The sequence below is a fragment of the Mixophyes fleayi genome, chromosome 7, assembly GCF_038048845.1.
Source record: "Mixophyes fleayi isolate aMixFle1 chromosome 7, aMixFle1.hap1, whole genome shotgun sequence".
Classification (NCBI taxonomy): domain Eukaryota; kingdom Metazoa; phylum Chordata; class Amphibia; order Anura; family Limnodynastidae; genus Mixophyes; species Mixophyes fleayi.
In genome coordinates this window covers 131,228,087-131,245,543 of record NC_134408.1, presented here as the reverse complement: position 1 = coordinate 131,245,543, position 17,457 = coordinate 131,228,087, and the positions used below count along the sequence as shown (strand labels likewise).

The 17,457-nt window shown below is 43.3% G+C and overlaps 1 protein-coding gene across 5 annotated transcripts in view; it reads right to left on the bottom strand.

Annotated features, from left to right (window-relative positions):
• Positions 1–17,457, bottom strand: part of KCNH7 (potassium voltage-gated channel subfamily H member 7) — a 334,323-nt gene that overhangs the window by 23,689 nt on the left and 293,177 nt on the right. The gene's annotated exons all lie outside the window — the stretch shown is intronic.

Genomic DNA, 17,457 nt, shown 5'->3' with positions numbered 1-17,457 from the left:
AACAGTTTCCTAGTGAATAGACAGGCTACATGCTAATGAAATCACACACAATGGCTGCACCCACTGTGGGTAGGTGAGAGTTGCTTTATATGTAAAGAGTTATAGGTATTGTGTAAAAAATATGCAAGATATTTGAGATATAATTATGATTTTATGGAACGGAGACCCCCCTCCACCCATATACAGGTAGGACGCAACTCCACCGATCTTGAGCAACCCTTACTTCTAAGGATTCATGGGGATCCCAATCTCCTAGTTATTTTGTCCCTACTGGTCTAGAGGTTAGGCTGCATCTGGTAGAGGTGATTTTCATGGTGCTTTGTAATAGTTGTTTTCTGCTCCCTAGTGAAGGTGTAGGATCAGTCCAGGAGACAAGTCGCACCTTGTGCTGCCTGGGGTGAATGAATTTAAACTGCCACTTCCCAGAGTGTTTTAAAGAGCTAAGATGCACCATATGTGGTTTCAGTAACTAGAGTGCATTATAACCCATAGGAGAGAGCAGGTTGTGCTGGTCTCAGTGGCTCATCCAGTAGACAATCTAGTGCACTGCCGCCGAGACCTCCTCTCAGCTGCGGCTCTCTCCCTCTGTCAAGTGTAGTACTGTCTGAGGAGGGAGTGGTGAGCCCTCTGATCAGGACAGGCTACCTTGGTCCTCTGACCAGGGACCGAGGCATCTTAGAAAGCTTGGGTTGTATGTGCCCCTGGTGTGGTCAGCCAGGGGTACCCTGAAAATCACTGGGGGATGGGGAACCAAATTGAGAGGGTGCGGCACTGTGCACTTTTTTTGCAACTTTACTTTTGCTTCACTTTGCCTTCTTTGCCCTGACCTTTTGGCAGGGGAAGTAGAAATGTTTTCAATAGCCCGGCCATTAGGCTGTGGCCGTACACACTTGGCACGTATTTATTTATTCACCTCTTTGTCACTGTCGTTTTTTTTGTGAGGTTAAATGAATTTTTGGGGTGCTGAGACCCTTATGGGCTCCTCCCCATTATCTAGAGGGCATGATGTAGCCCTGTGGTTCCCACACCCCTGAACCCTCCTTTCACTGTGGAGAGCCTTTGCGGGTCCCAGAACAAAATGAACCCTCCCAAAATTGTGGTGAGAGGGGCCCTGAAAACCCTTACCACTGAGGGCCCTTTTGTTGTCATGTATAAATGGGCCCTTTCTCTTTTGAGGATGGCCTGAAGCTCTGCACCCTTGTGTATCTTATTTGTGTTTTGGAGCACTTGGTGACCGGAAGCACTACCCCAGGCTTTCAATTAAACAAACCAACTTATTTTTGTTACGTTGTGGACAGTGGGGAGTACTGTCGTCTGTTTACTGTTTACGCCTGTTTTGTTTATGACTGTGTCAGCTTTTCTTAATTTCCTTAGTATGGTTGTAGAAGTCAAATAATTGCATGAAGTAAACTAAATTGATTGATATTGTTTTACCGTGCGATTGCAATAAGTACGTCACATGCAATGACGCAATCACGCGGATTAATAACACACACATTTACATTCGCACTTATACTTGTAAATAGTACACATTTATTAAGGTTCCAACCAACATTTATTTATTAGTAAAATGTATTAAAGATTATTTATACATAGATAAAACAATAGTAATGGTATTTATGGTTCAGGTCCAACAAAAGGTAGAGTTTGGTCTCATATTAAAGCTTATTTCAGCAGCATTACCCCGGTTTTGACAGAGTAACGACTGGACAATGTTTATTGGTAGTGATAAAATGAATATAACAAGTCTTGTTGGATTACATTGTTTCTCATTGATACCTTGTTGCCTTTCACGTTGGTGTATTAGAAGAACTCTATGCATATTACAAGTTCCTTTGAGGATAAGAAGCCCTCTGATTCTCTCAGCAGTTGAAGCCCTCTGCCTCTCTGAATATTAGAGCCCTGTGGTTCTACTGGGTATTTTCATACCCACCAACTGTCCCAATTTAAGTGAAACGGTCGCGATTTGAGGGCTCTGCAATGGGGTCCTAAACTGTGCCACTCTTGCTGAATGGAATGGAAGATTGTGAGGAATGTCTGTTCACCACTGCTCTGCATAGAGCTGTGAACTGGTGTAATGGGTTCTGCTCATAGTGTGTGCAGCAATGTGTGTTTGGAGGATGGGGGAGGGGGAAAGGGGCAGCTTAATGCTTCAAAGTACTAGGCACGAACTCACTAATTCTGCTTATTATATTAGGAGCTCTCTAATTCTGCTTGTTATAATAGGAGCCCTCTAATTCTGCTTATTATATTAGGAGCCCTCTAATTCTGCTTGTTATAATAGGAGCCCTCTAACTCTGCTTGTTATAATAGGAGGCCTCTAACTCTGCTTGTTATAATAGGAGCCCTCTAACTCTGCTTGTTATAATAGGAGCCCTCTAACTCTGCTTGTTATAATAGGAGCCCTCTAACTCTGCTTGTTATAATAGGAGCCCTCTAACTCTGCTTGTTATAATAGGAGCCCTCTAATTCTGCTTGTTATAATAAGAGCCCTCTAATTCTGCTTATTATATTAGCAGCCCTCTAATTCTGCTTGTTATAATAGGAGCCCTCTAATTCTGCTTGTTATAATAGGAGCCCTCTAATTCTGCTTGTTATAATAGGAGCCCTCTAATTCTGCTTGTTATAATAGGAGCCCTCTAACTCTGCTTGTTATAATAGGAGCCCTCTAACGCTGCTTGTTATAATAGGAGCCCTCTAACGCTGCTTGTTATAATAGGAGCCCTATAACTCTGCTTGTTATAATAGGAGCCCTCTAACGCTGCTTGTTATAATAGGAGCCCTCTAACGCTGCTTGTTATAATAGGAGCCCTCTAACGCTGCTTGTTATAATAGGAGCCCTCTAACTCTGCTTGTTATAATAGGAGCCCTCTAACGCTGCTTGTTATAATAGGAGCCCTATAACTCTGCTTGTTATAATAGGAGCCCTCTAACGCTGCTTGTTATAATAGGAGCCCTCTAACGCTGCTTGTTATAATAGGAGCCCTCTAACGCTGCTTGTTATAATAGGAGCCCTCTAACTCTGCTTGGCATGTCATAGCCGCACTGTTTCTGCTTGTTAAGAGCCCTCTGCTTCTATTTCTTCTGTTATAAGCCCTCACTGCTTGTATTTAAAGATCTTAAGACCTCTCAGCATTATCTGCTTCTTAATATCAGAAGTATTACTAGGTTGTGGTTGAAGCTCCTTGGTTTTCAGTGTTGGAAGCTTCTGTTTGCCAGTCTATTGTTAGCTCATGTACTGTACTGAGTATAGAAGCTCATGGACCTACATGAGAAGACCCTGCACGTCTGTGTACCAGAAGCTTCTGCAGTTCTGGATGTCCCATAGACTCAGTGCCGGATTAACCCGAGGTCTAACTGGGCTATAGCCCAGGGGCCTCGGGCATCTAGGGGGCCCTTCAAAGTCCTCAGCAGCATTATTGATCGGTCCGGGGGCAGGGGCGCCCCCAGCCCGATCAATGCTGCTGAGCACTGTCACTGTAGTCCTCCGTCCCCGGCGCTCAGTAATCTGCTTACTGAGGAGATCTCGCGAGTGAACTCTCGCGAGATCTCCTCAGTAAGGAGCTTACAGCGCGCCGGGGACGGAGGACTACAGTGACAGGTAAGCGGTTGGGGGGGGGCCTCACTGGGTACGGGGGGGCGGCGGGTGGCTCACATTGGGGGCCTCACGGGGGAATGGAGGCGCCCTTAGCCCAGGGGCCTCCATTTCCTTAATCCGGCCCTGCATAAACTGTAAGTTTGCGAGCAGGGCCCTCTTACCTCTCTGTATTACCCAGTATTGTTTTATTACTGTTTGTTCCCAATTGTAAAGCGCTATGAAATCTGCTGGTGCTATATAAATAAATGTTGATGATGATGATGATGATGATGCTAAAGGTGTCTCTTTGTTTTTAGAGGCCTTTTGTTGTAATGTGGACTCTTGGTACTTGGTGTATTACAGCTTCTGCCTATATATGGGTTAGAAGATCTGTACGTCTGGGCTAACCGAACAGATTTTGCTTCACTGGGTGGAACGTTCTAGTTACTTCACTCTATGTGTTACTTCACTCTACCTGTCAAGTGGATTTCATATCTGATTACTGCATAGTTCTTCCATTGTTAGTTCTTAGTTTACATCTCTGTTTTTTCTAGTAAATATATCTGGAATTAGCCTGCTTCTTCTAGCTATCGATTTGTCCCTTGTTTGTGGACATGTTTCCCCCAGTATACATGGATCTCTACACTTGACGTTCCCACCCTATCACTAAACTTGTTGCGCTGGTGAGGACGGATGTAGGAATCTGCCACTTACCAGTGCTTCATAAATTTATTTTCTCTCATGTCAATCTGAACGAGTACAACATTCCCACCCCTTTTTTTATATTATTTTTAAGCTTCTTTATTGTAACTCTGGAATGGGGATGTCCAGGGTCAGGGGCAAATGCAGCATTTGTAAAGGGGGGTTTCCACACCACGCCGCCAGTGGGCGTGACCAGCATGCATAGGGGCGTAGCTATAATTTTACACAGTGCTTGGCTGCTCTCTAACTCTTCCTATCCCCATAATATACATGAGCAATGCTGCGTGCACTACTGTCAGCTCTTCCTTTTCAAGCAGAGCCATGTGAAGCAGGGGCAGGGTCCAGCCACCTCAATTATACAGTGCCCCAGGCATGGGGGTGGGTTTCCAGGCACTAGAAAACCCCCTCGGTTTGCCTATGAGGGTTCCTTATATCTGTGTGAAGTGTGTATGTTCTCCCTGTGTTTCCTGTGGTTGCTCCAGTACAAAAACATATTAGTTGCTGTGCATGTGTGTGGGGTTGAGCATTTAAACTGTAAGCTCCTATGGGATAGAGACTGATGCGAATGAGCCAATATTCTCTGGTTAGCGCTACAGAATATTAATATGCAATAATAAAATAATGATAGGAGAGGGTTGCCCAAGCTTGGATGATACTGTCCTCCCTCTAGATGGTTGGTGACCAATCTATCACATGGTTGTCTTGGTTTTGAGGAATATAGAAGAAAACAAATTTACAGAGCACCCTAGATCCCTGCGTGTAAAGTAATCGATGGGAACAACTGAAAGAGCCTAAAAGAGAACATTACAGAGGACAATACTGTAATTTAGAGCTCAGCTAGATAACAAGGCTGTATAAATAGTTATTGGAACTTTTACATAGGCTCCATAGTTTATGAATTTTACAAGATGCCTTTTTCATATTTGATAAAGTTGCATTTTAAGCTTAGTTAACTACCAAGGAAAATATTTATATGTATATCCTAATTATTAATTAAGTATGAGTATGTGCCCTGGCTATTACCAGTAAGTTCTAGACTCAAATTCATTGAGGCACAAATGCAATGTTGTTGACGGATTTTAGGATTAATATTGTATTTTATATTTTCTTTTGTTTAGAAAAAATACTTTTAATCAACATTTGTTAGGTTGTCAACATTTTTATATGGTTTAATAATCCAATTTTACATTAAATGCTGAAGACACTTCTATACTTAAAGATTTAAGGAATGAAGTGGCAATGTTACTTCTCAGAACGTGGAATTCTATTTTTAATATCACTTTCTGCAGTTGTAGCAGTTCTGCATCTCAGAGTCATCTCATATAAGCATAGGCAAACCGAGGGGGGGTTTCCTAGTGCCTGGAAACCCCCTCCAAGCCTGGGGTACTGTATAATTGAAGTGGCTGGACACTGCCCCCGCTTCACACGGCTCTGCAACTAACAGTAGTGCACACAGCATTGCCTATGTATATTATGGGGATAGGAAGAGTTGGAGAGCAGCCAAGAACTCTCTAAAATTATAGATACGGCCCCATGCAAGCTGGTCACGCCCACTGGCGGCGTGGTGTGGAAACCCCCCCTCTGCAAATCCTGGGTTTGCCCCTGATAACGCTGTAAACACGACACATACGTGACTCCTCATGTTCTAACCCTCAATAATGTAACACAATTACACAAGAAGCCAAGAAGATAGCAAAACACAGGGCCAGCATTGTTCTGTGAAACTGACCCTGTAATCAAAGCACAATTTAGGACTTAAAAAAAGTATCCTGACTTTGATGTTTCTGTAACTGTTTCACTTATTAAAACAATATATTGAGTTCTCAATACATCGACATGAATTATATGATTTTTTTTTATTTGCTTTTCTACACTAAACCAGTAAATGTCGCCCAACATATTTTGCTCTTTTTTAAATATAAATTATTAAAAATAATTAATTGTTACCAGAAGAAGGGATTTTTTTTTACTAAGAAACATATGTATAAATTCTTGATGTGTATCTATCCACTTCCTAACTGGTGGAATAAGATGGAATATAGACTCTGCTCATTCCCTAAAAACGATGCATCCTGGCTTCCCCCAACCGATGCCGGATTAAGAGGGGGCCTCCCGGACCAGCTACTCTAAAAAGGTGCCAGCGGGTGGACAGTATAGTCCTTGGTGGCTGATTCCTTCCCTAGGACCAGCTATCTAGTGGCCACTGATCTAATGATCTGTTCTTCCTCCTATGTGTGGTTGCATCCTCCCTCTTCCACCCCCTCACTGACAGATGTTACATGGGACGCGCACCACGTGACAGGTGCCGTCCCGCAGAGCGGCAGGAGCTCCGACACAGCGCGGCTGGAACAAGGTAAGTGTGAGGGTAGGGGGGTTAGTATGTTATTATAATGTGTAAGAGAAGGGGGGTGAATATGTTAATATAATGTGTGAGGGAAGGGGGGAATATGCAAATATAATGTGTGAGGGAAGGGAGGGGGATATGTTAATATAATGTGTGAGGGAACGGATCTATGTTAATATATTGTGTGAGGGAAGGGAGTGGGGGTCTTAATATAATGTCTGAGGGAAGAGAGGGGGGTCTTAATAGAATGTGGGTGCTATTTTATCTGTGGAGTGATGGTAAGGCAATTTCATTTATTGGTTTGCTATTTAATTTAATATTGGGGTCTATTAAGTTAAGATGGCGTGATGGGACCTTTAATTTAATGCTGGGGTGGTTTGGGGGCTAATAATAGAATGTGGGGCTGTTTGGGGAGAATACGGACTATTTATTAAATGTGAATAGGAATTATTTAATGGCAATGATGGTTCGAGGGAAATAGGTACATTTATTAAATGCTATGAATTTATTGCTGTGGTGGGGGGGTCTCTAGTGTAATTTGGGTGGGAGGAAGACTATTAATTTAATGGTGGACTGTGGGTTGGAGCTAATTATTCAATGGAGGGTGCTATTAATTTATTTGTGGGGTGATGGTGGGGATATTTAATTTAATAATTGGACTTATTAACTTATGGTAATTTAATGCTGGGGTGGTTTGGGGCTATTAATTGAATGTGGGGCTGAGTTGGGGAAGAGGGCTATTTAGTAAATGTGAATATGTATTATTTCATGCCAAGAATGGTTGTGGGAAATGGTTACATTTATTAAATGTAAATGTTATTCATTTATTGCTGGGGCTGTTTGGTTGGAGGGAAATAGGTCTACTTATTAATTGTGCATGCTATTAATTTAATGCCAGGGCTGGTTGGAGAGTAACAGATCTATTTAAAAACATATAATTATTAAATGTGAATACTATTATTTTAATGTTGGGACTGGAGGGAGGCCCCATTATTAAACATGGCTTTTCATTTAACGCTGGGGGTGGTTAAAGTTTTCTAAATTACATGTACCCATTTTTTTTTACAAATATTGCCCCCAACATTCCAGGATCTAGACAAGCAGCAACTAAAGACACCACCAGCCACAGGTCGTGAAAGTGACAAGAATAGGTAGGAGAGAGCAGGAGAGTCTGCCAACTGAATCTGGTAGGGCAGCCCTGAATTTGGGTGACTGTCTCGCTTAGTCACGATTTGGTCTGATCGCAAGGGAGGTTTATCCTGCTTCACAGTGTACTGCTCATGAAGACAGAGCTGCGTGTACCTAACAGTAGTATACACAGTATTGCCTGTGTATTTGTCTAAAATTTGTCTAAAATGATAACCATATTACATCATAGAGCCACATCTTGACTTAATTCCCCCGGGACCCCCAGAGACTTAATCTAGCTCTACCGCCAACCTAAAACTAATGTCCAACGAGTGGTTACTTTTTATAGTCATAGAAACTTTGGGCCTGAGTTATTAAGGAGAACAAAGCATAACAAGGAGTAAATTTGCACCTTGGCAAAACCATGTTGCATTGGAGGGGGAGGTAAATTTAAAATGTGGACACAAATTTATAATTGGGATAGGACTTGCCTAGATCAACTTTAAATTTCAGTGTAAAAATACAGCTATCAAGTGTGTGTGTGCTACATGAAAAAGCAGCCCGTATTTGCATTATGTGCAAAATAATAAACTAATTTGCACCCCTTGTATTTTAACATGGTTTTTCTAAGAGCAAACTTACTCCAATTTTTGCTTTGCTCTCCTTAAGGACTCAGGCCCTATGTTTTAAACACTCTGTTTGCCTGCACAAAATAGGCAGCTTAGAAATGAAAAAAATATATAAGGCTAAAATAGACAGATACACAGAGCGGCTATGTGTCCATATCATTAAGCGTTCATTGTAAAGCCAGTGTATGGAGAAAGCCAGGGAATTATGTCGTTGGAACAATATGGGACTTTGAATAAAGTCTGTTTTAATGGATGGCAAGTCATTTTCAACAGCTCGCATATTGTCACACTGTAGTCTGCGTTCTTAGAGCATATCTGCTCAGGGGCGCACGGAGGATTGTTGGGGGGGGGGGGTTTCTCCCCGCCGACCCCAAAAAAAAATTTTAAAAAAAATTTCGAAAGAGAGCTGCTGCGCATGCGCAGCAGCTCCGTTTCGCCAGCACTGTCCTATACAGCAGCCGCGGCGCTGTCTAAGAAGCGTCTGCGGCGGTGCTGTATACAATACAACACCGCCGCAGACGCCTTTTTGACAGGTCCGCGGCTGCTGTATAGGACAGTGGCCACTTAGTTAGCGCGGGGGGGGGGGTTTCTAGAGACTCAGAAACCCCCCCTGCGTGCGCCACTGCTGCTGTCGCATTACCAGCACTAAAGAGCACTGGGAATCCTTGGCTAAAAGCGCCCATTTGATTAGGAAATGGACAAACACACAGAAGGCATAATCTTGTATTTTACATATTTTGTACTACTGAAGATAGAAATTTTAAGTAGGGTGGCTAAATTATATTTACACTGGATGTATGGATTATGCAAATGGAAAAACTTGGAGAAGAAAGAAAGGATAAGTTGCTCAAATATGGACAGATCGGATGCTCTGAAAGAATGACAAGCATCCTGCTCCGTGGTCACTTTGGCCATTAATGTGAAATGTGACCAAATTGAATGGATCTACCCTCTTACTTGAAAGCCCATATCACATATGGTCCATTTAGCACATTTGGATATATCACACTCTTTTACTGACCAGGTTTTTACTAGCCCCAATTGACATAGAAAAGTTTGGGCCAACTGGGTAAAAAAAATACTAAATTCGCCACCCAGAGTTGCTGCATATATAGGTGGCTTTAGAGAATCATTTGTTGCAATTTGTGATTGAAAAGGAAGTTCTGTAACAACATGCTCCCAGCGAGGAATTGTGGTAGATACATGCAAATGGGCAACTACTTTGTATACTGTAATGGCATTAGCTCTTTGCAGACGGTCAAACACCATATAGATTTTAGTATAGACCAGTTGATGGTGCATAGCCAATTATATTTAAAATATAAAGGCAGCTGGATCGAATAACTGAACAAGCCTGTGCTTTGCCAGTATTAGCAAATGTCTTGTTTTGAGGCAGGAGATAAGAAGTTTCAGTGATATCTGAACAAATTGTGAAAACTTATGATTCTGTGTAACCCAGTGATCAGCAACCTGATACACTTCACGGTCCAAATGGGTGGCACTCTCTAACCTTCCAAAGGGCCGCACATTATCCTTAATCTCAGTAATAAGTCAAAACAATACGTGTAATCAAAGAAAGAGCCACCTAGCTGTAATAACACACCTGGGGGTAAATGTATCAAGCTGAGAGTTTTCCGGCGGGTTTGAAAAGTGGAGATGTTGCCTATAGCAACCAATCAGATTCTAGCTATCATTTTGTATAATGTACTACATAAATGATAGCTAGAATCTGATTGGTTTTTCAAACCCGCCGGAAAACTCTCAGCTTGATACATTTACCCCCAGATGGCATTTTAAACAGGGTTACAAGCTATAACAAACTAATCTGACAATAAAGGGGGAAGGACCTGGGGGCCATTGATGAAGACTCAGAGGGCAGAATGCAGCCCTTGGACATGTATAAATAGATATTTTGCAAAAGTACAGACGTATAGGTAAAATTAAAATATGTGAATATAAAATTGTGGTTGTCATTTTTTAAAATAAAAACGTATAATTGTAAGCAGAATTCAGGAATAAACAATAGACACAGGGCACTCTTGCATATTATATATTAAAGGGGATATACTTTATATACAGGGAGATGAGCATACTGTATACTGGCAATGAGGTATACTGTATACTGGCAATAGGTCTCACTATACAGCCATGAGCCACTAATTTCATTACACTACAGTTAAATTATGTATCCCCTTGAGCGCTTATGATGATTGAGACTCATTCGCTACATGACTTCCTAAAGTACTATGGAAGAGTCCCACTCCTGTTCTACATTTAAAGGGTTAAGACAACAAAACCCTTTTCACTTTCCATCGTGATCTGTGGGTTTAATGATGCTGCCAGAGGAATGGAATCTATCTTCTATCTTCCATTAGAAACGTTCATGCGCGTCACAGCGTGCGTGAGTATGCGCACAACTCCCCCAAAGTCCCGATTTGGGGAGAATCTTCCACTGTCCGAGAGCCTAGATGCAAGAGGACACAAGTCTAAGATATGCTCAATTCTAAATGTGGACGCATTTTGGTACTTATACATAATATGGAAATGTATTAAGGAGTCTGTATCCTAATATCCAGCAATAAGGCTGATATTCTATCACTAATTATCGTGGCGGTAAAAAAATACCTCTCGCCATAATTTATTATTAAAATCTTGTCATGGCAGCTGACCAATACACAGCTGCCTTGGTGTTACTGGCCTGGAGTCGTAAGGTTTAACTTACCGCTGTGCTGAGCTAGTCCGAGGGGATAAGTATATGTATGACCCGCATGTCATGCAGAGTTGAACTGAACGTCCAGGCTAGGGCGTTCAGTTTCACTAATTTAAAAAAAATAATACTGAAAATTAGATTGTAAAACATAGAGTAAACTAATTTAAAAAAAATAAAAAATAAATAAATAAATATTAAAATATTAAGCCTATTGACCATTGAAAAAAATGCTTTATTTTAGTAATAAAGCATTTTTTAATTAATTGTATTTTGTTATCACCATCCTGACAATCAATGTGGGTGACCCCTTGATATATAGGGCCATAATGTGTCACACTTGGAGAGTGCATAATAGGTCAATAATGATGTGTGACTAGCGGAGAGTTGTGAGGTATAATGTGCGACAAGGGGAGAGTTGTGAGGTATAATGTGTGACAAGGGGAGACTTGTGAGGTATAATGTGTGACAAAGGGAGAGTTGTGAGGTATAATGTGTGACAAGGGGAGAGTTGTGGGGTATAATGTGTGACAAGTGGAGAGCTGTGAGGTATAATGTGTGACAAGGGGAGAGTTGTGAGATATAATGTGTGACAAGGGGAGAGTTGTGAGGTATAATGTGTGACAAGGGGAGAGTTGTGAGGTATAATGTGTGACAAGGGGAGAGTTGTGAGGTATAATGTGTGACAAGGGGAGAGTTGTGAGGTATAATGTGTGACAAGGGGAGAGTTGTGGGGTATAATGTGTGACAAGGGGAGAGTTGGTAGGTATAATGTGTGACAAGTGGAGAGTTGTGAGGTATAATGTGTGACAAGGGGAGAGCTGTGAGGTATAATGTGTGACAAGTGGAGAGTTGTGAGGTATAATGTGTGACAAGGGGAGAGTTGTGAGGTATAATGTGTGACAAGGGGAGAGTTGTGAGGTATAATGTGTGACAAGGGGAGAGTTGTGAGGTATAATGTGTGACAAGGGGAGAGTTGTGAGGTATAATGTGTGACAAGGGGAGAGTTGTGAGGTATAATGTGTGACAAGGGGAGAGTTGTGGGGTATAATGTGTGACAAGGGGAGAGTTGTGAGGTATAATGTGTGACAAGGGGAGAGTTGTGAGGTATAATGTGTGACAAGGGGAGAGTTGTGAGGTATAATGTGTGACAAAGGGAGAGTTGTGAGGTATAATGTGTGACAAGGGGAGAGTTGTGGGGTATAATGTGTGACAAGGGGAGAGTTGTGGGGTATAATGTGTGACAAGTGGAGAGTTGTGAGATATAATGTGTGACAAGGGGAGAGTTGTGAGGTATAATGTGTGACAAGGGGAGAGTTGTGGGGTATAATGTGTGACAAGTGGAGAGCTGTGAGGTATAATGTGTGACAAGGGGAGAGTTGTGAGATATAATGTGTGACAAGGGGAGACTTGTGAGGTATAATGTGTGACAAGGGGAGAGTTGTGAGGTATAATGCGTGACAAGGGGAGACTTGTGAGGTATAATGTGTGACAAGGGGAGAGTTGTGAGATATAATGTGTAACAAGGGGAGAGTTGTGGAGTATAATGTGTGACAAGGGGAGACTTGTGAGGTATAATGTGTGACAAGGGGAGAGTTGTGGGGTATAATGTGTGACAAGGGGAGAGTTGTGAGCTATAATGTGTGACAAGGGGAGACTTGTGAGGTATAATGTGTGACAAGGGGAGAGTTGTGGGGTATAATGTGTGACAAGGGGAGAGTTGTGGGGTATAATGTGTGACAAGGGGAGAGTTGTGAGGTATAATGTGTGACAAGGGGAGAGTTGTGAGGTATAATGTGTGACAAGGGGAGAGTTGTGGGGTATAATGTGTGACAAGTGGAGAGCTGTGAGGTATAATGTGTGACAAGGGGAGAGTTGTGAGATATAATGTGTGACAAGGGGAGACTTGTGAGGTATAATGTGTGACAAGGGGAGAGTTGTGAGGTATAATGCGTGACAAGGGGAGACTTGTGAGGTATAATGTGTGACAAGGGGAGAGTTGTGAGATATAATGTGTAACAAGGGGAGAGTTGTGGAGTATAATGTGTGACAAGGGGAGACTTGTGAGGTATAATGTGTGACAAGGGGAGAGTTGTGGGGTATAATGTGTGACAAGGGGAGAGTTGTGAGCTATAATGTGTGACAAGGGGAGACTTGTGAGGTATAATGTGTGACAAGGGGAGAGTTGTGGGGTATAATGTGTGACAAGGGGAGAGTTGTGAGGTATAATGTGTGACAAGGGGAGAGTTGTGGGGTATAATGTGTGACAAGGGGAGAGTTGTGGGGTATAATGTGTGACAAGGGGAGAGTTGTGAGGTATAATGTGTGACAAGGGGAGAGTTGTGAGGTATAATGTGTGACAAGGGGAGAGTTGTGAGGTATAATGTGTGACAAGGGGAGAGTTGTGAGGTATAATGTGTGACAAGGGGAGACTTGTGAGGTATAATGTGTGACAAGGGGAGAGTTGTGAGGTATAATGTGTGACTAGCGGAGAGTTGTGGGGTATAATGTGTGACAAGTGGAGAGTTGTGGGGTATAATGTGTGACAAGGGGAGAGTTGTGGGGTATAATGTGTGACAAGGGGAGAGCTGTGAGGTATAATGTGTGACAAGGGGAGAGCTGTGAGGTATAATGTGTGACAAGTGGAGAGCTGTGAGGTATAATGTGTGACAAGGGGAGAGTTGTGAGGTATAATGTGTGACAAGGGGAGAGTTGTGAGGTATAATGTGTGACAAGGGGAGAGTTGTGAGGTATAATGTGTGACAAGGGGAGAGTTGTGAGGTATAATGTGTGACAAGGGGAGAGTTGTGAGGTATAATGTGTGACAAGGGGAGAGTTGTGAGGTATAATGTGTAACAAGGGGAGAGTTGTGAGATATAATGTGTGACAAAGGGAGAGTTGTGGGGTATAATGTGTGACAAGGGGAGAGTTGTGAGGTATAATGTGTGACAAGGGGAGACTTGTGAGGTATAATGTGTGACAAGGGGAGAGTTGTGAGATATAATGTGTGACAAGGGGAGACTTGTGAGGTATAATGTGTGACAAGGGGAGAGTTGTGGGGTATAATGTGTGACAAGGGGAGAGTTGTGAGGTATAATGTGTGACAAGGGGAGACTTGTGAGGTATAATGTGTGACAAGGGGAGAGTTGTGGGGTATAATGTGTGACAAGGGGAGAGTTGTGAGGTATAATGTGTGACAAGGGGAGAGCTGTGAGGTATAATGTGTGACAAGGGGAGAGTTGTGAGGTATAATGTGTGACAAGGGGAGAGTTGTGAGGTATAATGTGTGACAAGGGGAGAGTTGTGAGGTATAATGTGTGACAAGGGGAGACTTGTGAGGTATAATGTGTGACAAGTGGAGAGCTGTGAGGTATAATGTGTGACAAAGGGAGAGTTGTGGGGTATAATGAGTGACAAGGGGAGAGTTGTGAGGTATAATGTGTGACAAGGGGAGACTTGTGAGGTATAATGTGTGACAAGGGGAGACTTGTGAGGTATAATGTGTGACAAAGGGAGAGTTGTGGGGTATAATGTGTGACAAGGGGAGAGTTGTGGGATATAATGTGTGACAAGGGGAGAGTTGTGAGGTATAATGTGTGACAAGGGGAGACTTGTGAGGTATAATGTGTGACAAGGGGAGAGTTGTGAGATATAATGTGTGACAAGGGGAGAGTTGTGAGGTATAATGTGTGACAAGGGGAGAGTTGTGGGATATAATGTGTGACAAGGGGAGAGTTGTGGGATATAATGTGTGACAAGGGGAGAGTTGTGGGATATAATGTGTGACAAGGGGAGAGTTGTGGGATATAATGTGTGACAAGGGGAGAGTTGTGAGGTATAATGTGTGACAAGGGGAGAGTTGTGAGGTATAATGTGTGACAAGGGGAGAATTGTGGGGTATAATGTGTGACAAGGGGAGAGTTGTGAGATATAATGTGTGACAAGGGGAGAGTTGTGGGGTATAATGTGTGACAAGTGGAGAGCTGTGAGGTATAATGTGTGACAAGGGGAGAATTGTGGGGTATAATGTGTGACAAGGGGAGAGTTGTGAGATATAATGTGTGACAAGGGGAGAGTTGTGAGATATAATGTTTGACAAGGGGAGAGTTGTGGGGTATAATGTGTGACAAGTGGAGAGCTGTGAGGTATAATGTGTGACAAGGGGAGAGTTGTGAGGTATAATGTGTGACAAGGGGAGAGTTGTGAGGTATAATGTGTGACAAGCAGTGCCGGTGCTAGGGTGCATGGCGCCCTAGGCATTTTGTAAAAATCTGCGCCCCCCCCCGTGCAGAAATCTGCGCCCCCCCCCCTGCAAAAATCGGCGCCCTCCTCCCCCCTCACCCCGTCTTTCCTTACCTTGAATCACCACCGCCGCCTCTCTGCTCCGTCTCCTCCCCTCCACTCACTGACACTGTCGGGCTGTGATGATGATGTCACGGCCCGACAGTCAGTGAGTGGAGGGGAGGAGACGGAGCAGAGAGGGGGCGGTGGTGAGCAATAGCCTCTTCCCCCCTCCCTGTGGATGTATCTGCATGCTGTGCGGCGGCCGTGACAGGTATGGTCAGCGGTCGCCGCACAGTTTTAAAGTAATGTTCATTCTGTGGCGCCTCCAGGCGCCCTCCAGAGCCCGGCGCCCTAGGCAAGTGGCTAACGTTGCCTAATGGGAGCGCCGGGCCTGGTGACAAGGGGAGAGTTGTGAGATATAATGTGTGACAAGGGGAGAGTTGTGAGGTATAATGTGTGACAAGGGGAGAGTTGTGAGGTATAATGTGTGACAAGGGGAGAGTTGTGGGGTATAATGTGTGACACGGGGAGAGTTGTGAGGTATAATGTGTGACAAGGGGAGAGTTGTGAGGTATAATGTGTGACAAGGGGAGAGTTGTGGGATATATTGTGTGACTAGAGAAGGCCAGAGTCATAATTTAAAATTTTAGTGCCTGGGTTGAGAAACAAAAATGCTGTCCCCCTAGCCCTCTATTTTAACTAAATGAAACTAAAATAATCAAAAACTGTGCCTTTCTTCAGCGCTGCGCCCTGGGCGGTCACCCCTATCACACATCCCTAGTTACGGCCCTGCAGAAGGTCATGGCACAAGTGCATACTTTCTATCTGTTCCAAAGCTGGTGGGCCCGTCCTGATTTCGGGGTATTCTTCCATTGTTTCTATCACAAAACTGAAGGGAGTTTGGGGAGTTTCCTCCCTTCGCACTGCTCAGCAACACAGACAAGCACAATGGGAGATGCATGTCCACCAGTATTTCCTGGGGATTATAATGCTTTCAGGTCTCATGACAGCTAGTTTAACCCACTAACATCCACTCGCCTGTTTATGCTGGACGGACATGGACTTTAAAAGCATAGGAATGATGCTGTGCTACATAGAGATGGTCCACAACCATTGTGAGAGGTTCCTGACCACTCCATCATTTCTGCACAGCGTTCAAGACAATGCTGTGCAGTGTACACAGGATGTAAGATAATGCAGTGCAGTGTACACAGGATGTAAGAGAATGCAGTGCAGTGTACACTAGAGATGCTCGGGCTCACCCGAACTTAGGGGATCCGAGTAGGCTCGCTAGCTGGCTCAGTACTTTCACGCGTCCTCGGATCTGAATCGAGGCAAAACGTCATTGTTGCGTTGTCGGATCTCGCAGGTTTTAGATTCCATAAGTACCTCCCTCCCCAGGAGATCCAGCACCATTGCTCACACAGAAACAGGGGTAGCAGTATTCTTGTCACTTTCCAGTCTCCAGTGACATAGCTCAGTGCCATTGCTTATACAGAAACAGGAGGTGTAGCAGTGTTCTTGTCATTTTACAAAAATTGACTGGAAATTAATGTTATTTAGGTTAATAATAATGTAGGAACAAAAAAAAGAGCCAAATTATGTGATTTTACAAAAAAAAAGGGATTTTACAAAAAAATAGGGATCCAAAACTAAAACCAAAAGACACGAGGGCGGTTTTACCAAAAACAAAACACGAACTTAATCCAGATCCAAAACCAAAACATGAAGTTAATCCAGATCCAAAACCAAAACCAAAACACGGGGGTCAGTGAACATCTTTAGTGTACACAGGATGTAATAGAATGCTGTGCAGTGTACACAGGATGTAAGAGAATGCTGGGCAGTGTACACAGGATGTAAGAGAGAGCTGTGCACTGTGTACAGGATGTAAGATAATGCTGAACAGTGTATACAGGATGTAAGAGAGAGCAAGGCAGTGTACACAGGATGTAAGAGAATGCTGTGCAGTGTATACAGGATGTAAGAGAGAGCTGTGCAGTGTATACAGGATGTAAGAGAATGCTGTGCAGTGTACACAGGATGTAAGAGAGAGCTGTGCAGTGTATACAGGATGTAAGAGAAT